We start from the raw sequence: 6,884 nt of genomic DNA on the forward strand, positions 1-6,884 counted from the left end.
ATCAGTTATACATGTACATATGTCCCAATATCTCTTCCCTCTTGCATCTCTCTCCATCCCACCCTCCCTATCCCACCCCTCTAGGTGGTCACAAAGCACCGAGCTGATCTCCCTGTGCTATGCGGATGCTTCCCACTAGCTATCTACTTTATTTTGGTAGTGTATATATGTCCACGGCACTCTCTCACTTTGTCCCAGCTTACCCTTCCCCCTCCCCATATCCTCAAGTCCATTCTCTAGCAGTACTGCATCTTTATTCCTGTCTTGCCCCTAGGTTCTTCTGACCATTATTTTTTCTTTTTTTTTAGATTCCATATATATGTGTTAGCATACGGTATTTTTCTCTTTCTGACTTACTTCACTCTGTATGACAGTCTCTAGGTCCATCCACCTCACTGCAAATAACTCAGTTTCGTTCCTTTTTATGGCTGAGTAATAATCCATTGCATATATGTGCCACATCTTCTTTATCCATTCATCTGTTGATGTACACTTTGGTTGCTTCCATGTCTTGGCTATTGTAAATAGAGCTGCAATGAACATTTTGGTACATGACTCTTTTTGAATTATGGTTTTCCCAGAGTATATGCCCAGTAGTGGGATTGCTGGGTTGTATGGTAGTTCTATTTGTAGTTTTTTAAGGAACCTCCATACTGTTCTCCATAGCGGCTGTATCAAATTACATTCCCACCAACAGTGCAAGAGTGTTCCCTTTTCTCCACACACTCTCCAGCATTTATTGTTTGTAGATATTTTGATGATGGCCATTCTGACCGGTGTGAGGTGATAACTCATTGTAGTTTTGATTTGCAATTCTCTAATGATTAGTGATGTTGAACATCCTTTCATGTGTTTGTTGGCAATCTGTATATCTTCTTTGGAGAAATGTCTATTTAGGTCTTCTGCCCATTTTTGGATTGGGTTGTTTGTTTTTTTAATATTGAGCTGCATGAGTTGCTTATATGTTTTGGAGATTAATCCTTTGTCAGTTGCTTCATTTGCAAATATTTTCTCCCATTCTGAGGGTTGTCTTTTCATCTTATTTATGTTTTCCTTTGCTGTGCAAAGGCCTTTAAGTTTCAATAGGTCCCATTTGTTTATTTTTGTTTTTATTTCCATTTCTCTAGGAGGTGGGTGAAAAAGGATCTTGCTGTGATTTATTTCACAGAGTGTTCTGCCTAAATTTTCCTCTAAGAGTTTGATGGTGTCTGGCCTTACATTTAGGTCTTTAATCCATTTTGAGTTTACTTTTGTGTATGGTGTTAAGGAGTGTTCTACTTTCATTCTTTTACATGTACGTGTCCAGTTTTCCCAGCATCATTTATTGAAGAGGCTGTCTTTTCTCCATTGTATATTCTTGCCTCCTTTATCAAAGATGAGGTAACCATATGTGCGTCAGTTTATCTCTGGGCTTTCTATCCTGTTCCATTGATCTATCTTTCTGTTTTTGTCCCAGTACCATACTGTCTTGATTACTGTAGCTTTGTAGTATAGCCTGATGTCAGTGAGCCAGATTCCTCCAGCTCCATTTTTCGCTCTCAAGATTGCTTTGGCTATTCGGGGTCTTTTATGTTTCCATACAAATTGTGAATTTTTTTGTTCTAGTTCTGTGAAAAATGCCAGTGGTAGTTTGATAGGGATTGCATTGAATCTGTACATTGCTTTGGGCAGTAGAATCATTTTCACAATGTTGATTCTTCCAATCCAAGAACATGGTATATCTCTCCATCTATTTGTATCATCTTTAATTTCTTTCATCAGTGTCTTATAATTGTAAGCATACAGGTCTTTTGTCTCCTTAGGTAGGTTTGTTCCTAGGTATTTCATTCTTTTTGTTACAATGGTCAATGGGAGTGTTTTCTTAATTTCACTTTCAGGTTTTTCATCATTAGTGTGTAGCAATGAAAGAGATTTCTGTGCATTTTGTATTCTGCTACTTTACCAAATTCATTGATTAGCTCTAGTAGTATTCTGGTAGCATGTTTAGGATTCTCTATGTATAGTATCATGTCATCTGCAAACAGTGACAGCTAAACTTCTTCTTTTCCAATTTGGATTCCTTTTCTTACTTTTTCTTCTCTGATTCCTGTGGCTAAAACTTCCAAAACTACGTTGAATAATAATGGTGAGAGTGGGCAACCTTGTCTGGTTCTTGATCTTAGTGGAAATGGTTTCAGTTTTTCACCATCGCGGACAATGTTAGCTGTGGGTTTGTCATATATGGCCTTTATTATGTTGAGGAAAGTTCCTTCTATGTCTACTTTCTGGAAGGTTTTTATCATAAATGGTGTTGAATTTTGTCGAAAGATTTCTCTGCATCTGTTGAGATGACCATATGGTTTTTCTCCTTCAATTTGTTAATATGGTGTATCACATTGATTGATTTGCATATATTGAAGAATCCTTGCATTCCTGGGATAAACCCCACTTGATCATAGTGTATGATCCTTTTAATGTGCTGTTAGATTCTGTTTGCTAGTATTTTGTTGAGGATTTTGGCATCTATGTTCATCAGTGATATTGGCCTGTCGTTTTCTTTCTTTGTGACATCTTTTTCTGGTTTTGGTATCAGAGTGATGGTGGCCTCGTTGAATGAGTTTGGGAGTGTTCCTCCCTCTGTTATATTTTTGAAGAGGTTGAGAAGGGTAGGTGTTAGCTCTTCTATAAATATTTGATAGAATTTGCCTGTGAAGCCATCTGGTCCTGAGCTTTTGTTTGTTGGAAGATTTTTAATCACAGTTTCAATTTCAGTGCTTGTGATTGGACTGTTCATATTTTCTACTTCTTCCTGGTTCTGTCTCGGCATGTTGTGCATTTCTAAGAATTTGTCCATTTCTCCCAGGTTGTCCCTTTTATTGGCATAGAGTTCCCTGTAGTATTCTCTCATGATCATTTGTATTTCTGCAGTGTCAGCTGTTACTTCTCCTTTTTCATTTCTAATTCTACTGATTTGAGTCTTCTCCCATTTTTCTTGATGAGTCTGGCTAATGGTTTATCAATTTTGTTTACCTTATCAAAGAAACAGCTTTTAGTTTTATTGATCTTTGCTATTGGTTCCTTCATTTCTTTCTCATTTATTTCTGATCCGATCTTTATGATTTTTTCCTTCTGCTAATGTTGAGGTTTTTTGTTCTTCTTTCTCCAATTGCTTTAGGTGCAAGGTTAGGTTGTTTATTTGAGGTGTTTATTGTTTCTTAAGGTTGGAGTATATTGCTATCAATTTCCCTCTAGAACTACTTTTGCTGCATCCCATAGGTTTTGGGTCATTGTGTTTTCATTGTTATTTGTTTCTAGGTATTGTTTGATTTCCTCTTTGATTTCTTCAGTGATCTCCTGGTTATTAAGTAGTGTCTTGCTTAGCCTCCATGTGTTTGTATTTCTTACAGATTTTTCCTGTAATTGATATCTAGTCTCATGGCATTGTGGTCGGAAAAGATACTTGATAAGATTTCAATTTCCTTAAATTTACCAAGGCTTGATTTGTGACCCAAGATATGATCTATCTTGGAGAATGTTCCATGAGCACTTCAGAAGAATGTGTATTCTGTTGTTTTTGGATGGAATGTCCTATAAATATCAATTAAGTGCATCTTGTTTAATGTATCATTTAAAGCTTGTGTTTCCTTATTTTTCTTCATTTTGGATGATCTGTCCATTGATGAAAATGGGGTGTTAAAGTCCCCTACTATGATTGTGTTACTGTCGATTTCCCCTTTTATAGCTGTTAGTATTCGCCATATGTGTTGAGGTGCTCCTATGTTGGATGCATAAATATTTACAACTGTTATATCTTCTTCTTGGATGGATCCCTTGATCGTTATGTAATGTCCTTCTTTGTCTCTTGTAATAGTCTTTGTTTTAAAGTCTATTTTGTCTGATATGAGAATGGCTACTGCAGCTTTCTTTTGATTTCCATTTGCATGGAATATCTTTTTCCATCCCCTCACTTTCAGTCTGTATGTGTCCCTAGATTTGAAGTGGGTCTCTTGTAGACAGCCTATATACGGGTCTTGTTTTTGTATCCATTCAGCCAGTCTATGTCTTTTGGTTGGAGTATTTAATCCATTTACATTTAAGGTAATTATCGATATGTATGTTCCTATTACCATTTTCTTAATTGTTTTGGGTTTTTATTGTAGGTCTTTTCCTTCTCCTGTGTTTCCTGCCTAGAGAAGTTCCTTTAGCATTTGTTTTTTTTTTTTTTTTTTTTTTAGCATTTGTTTTAAAGCTGGTTTGGTGGTGCTCAATTCTCTTAGCTTTTGCTCATCTTTAAAGGTTTTAATTTCTATGTCGAATCTAAATGAGATCCTTGCTGGGTAGAGTAATCTGGGTTGTAGGTTTTTCTCCTTCATCACTTTAAATATATCCTGCCACTCCCTTGTGGCTTGCAGAGTTTCTCCTGAAAGATCAGCTGTTAACCTTATGGGGACTCCCTTATGTGTTATTTGTTGTTTTTCCCTTGCTGCTTTTAATATTTGTTCTTTGTATTTAATTTTTGATAGTTTGATTAATATGTGTCTTGGCATGTTTCTCCTTGGAGTTATCCTGTATGGGACTCTCTGAGCTTCCTGGACTTGATTAACTATTTCTTTTCCCACATTAGGGAAGTTTTCAACTATAATCTCTTCAAATATTTTCTCAGTCCATTTCTTTTTCTCTTCTTCTTCTGGGACTCCTATAATTCGAATGTTGGTGTGTTTAATGTTGTTCCACGGGTCCCTGAGACAGTCCTCAATTCTATTAATTCTTTTTTCTTTATTCTGCTCTGCAGTAGTTATTTCCACTATTTTATCTTCCAGGTCACTTATCCGTTTTTCTTCCTCAGTTATTCTGCTACTGATTCTTTCCAGAGAATTTTAAATTTCATTTATTGTGTTGTTCATCACTGTTTTCTTTGCTCTTTAGTTCTATTCGGTCCTTGTTAAACGTTTCTTGTATTTTCTCCATTCTATTTCCAAGATTTTGGATCATCTTTACTATCACTATTCTGAATTCTTTTTTGGGTAGACTGTCTATTTCCTCTTCATTTGTTAGGTCTGGTGGGTTTTTGCCTTGCTTCTTCATCTGCTGTGTGTTTCTCTGTCTTCTCATTTTGCTTAACTTACTGTGTTTGAGGTCCCCTTTTCGCAGGCTGCAGGTTCGTAGTTCCCATTGTTTTTGGTGTCTGTCCCCAGTGGCTAAGGTTGGTTCAGTGGGTTGTGTAGGCTTCCTGGTGGAGGAGACTAGTGCCTGTGTTCTGGTGGATGAGGCTGGATCTTGTCTTTGTGGTGGGTAGGTCCACGTCTGGTGGTGTGTTTTGGGGTGTCTGTGGCCTTATTAGAATTTTAGGCAACCTCTGTGCTAATGGATGGGGTTGTGTTCCTGTCTTGCTAGTTGTTTCGCATAGGGTGTCCTGCACTGTAGCTTGCTGGTCGTTGAGTGGAGCTGGGTCTTGGCGTTAAGATGGAGATCTCTGGGAGTATTTCACTGTTTGATGTTACGAGGAGTTGGGAGGTCTCTTGTGGACCAGTGACCTGAAGTTGGCTCTCCATCTCAGGGTCACAGCACTGATGCTTGACTGGAGCACCAAGAGCCTGTCCTCCACACAGCTCAGAATAAAAGGAAGGAAGAAAAGAAAGAAAGAAAGGAAGAAGAAGATAAAATAAAATACATGTATTATAATAAAAAACAATTATTAAAAAAATTTTTTTAAGTAATAAAATCAAAAAAAAGGACAGACAGAACCCTAGCAAAAGTGGTAAAAGCAAAGTTATTCAGACACAATCACACATAGAAGAATACACATACACACTCACAAGAAGAGAAAAAGGGAAAAAAAAAATATATATCTCATTGCTCCCAATGTCCACCTCCTCAATTTGATATGATTCGTTGTCTATTCAGGTTGTCCACAGATGCAGGGTACATCAAGTTGATTGTGGAGATTTAATCTGCTGCTCCTGAGGCTGCTGGGAGAAATTTCCCTTTCTCTTCTTTGTTCATACAGCTCCCGGGGTTCAGCTTTCTATTTGGCCCCACCTCTGCGTGTAGGTCTCCTGAGGGCGTCTGTTATTTGCTCAGACAGGACGGGGTTAATGCGGCAGCTGATTTGGGGGCTCTGGCTCGCTCAGGCCGATGGGAGGGAGGGGTATGGATGCGGTGCGAGCCTGCAGCACAAGAGGCCGGTGGGACGTTGCAACAGCCTGAGGCACATTGTGAGTTCTCCCGGGGAAGTTGTCCCTGGATCCCGGGACCCTGGCAGTGGCGGCCTGCACAGGCTCCCGTCAGCAAGGTGTGGAGAGTGACCTGTGCTTGCTCACAGGCTTCTTGGTGGCAGCGGCAGCAGCCTTAGCGTCTCATGCCTGTCTCTGGGGTCCGCGCTGTTAGCCGCGGCTCACGCCCGTCTCTGGAGCTCCTTTAAGCAGTGCTCTTAATCCCTTCTCCTCATGCACCAGGAAACAAAGAGGGAAGAAAAAATCTCTTGCTTCTTCGGCAGCTCCAGACTTTTTCCCAGACTCCCTCCCAGCTGGCTGTGGCACACTAGCCCCTTCAGGCTGTGTTCATGCCACCAGTCCTCTCCCTGGGGTCTGACCTCCGAAGCCGGAGCCTCAGCTCCCAGCCCCCGCCTGCCCTGGTGGGTAAGCAGACAAGCCTCTGGGGCTGGTGAGAGCTGGTCAGCACCAAACCTCCATGTGGGAATCTCTCCACTTTGCCCTCTGCACCCCTGTGGCTGTGCTCTCCTCCATGGCGCCGAAGACTCCCCCCTCCACCACCTGCAGTCTCCACCCACGAAGGGGCTTCCTAGTGTGTGGAAACCTTTCCTCCTTCACAGCCCCTCCCACTGGTGCAGGTCCCGTCCCTATCCTTTTGTCTCTGTTTATTCTTTTTTTTTTTTTTTTTTTTTT

The sequence above is a fragment of the Monodon monoceros genome, unplaced genomic scaffold (assembly GCF_005190385.1).
Source record: "Monodon monoceros isolate NGI ecotype Baffin Bay Population unplaced genomic scaffold, NGI_Narwhal_1 Super_Scaffold_6, whole genome shotgun sequence".
Taxonomy (NCBI): domain Eukaryota; kingdom Metazoa; phylum Chordata; class Mammalia; order Artiodactyla; family Monodontidae; genus Monodon; species Monodon monoceros.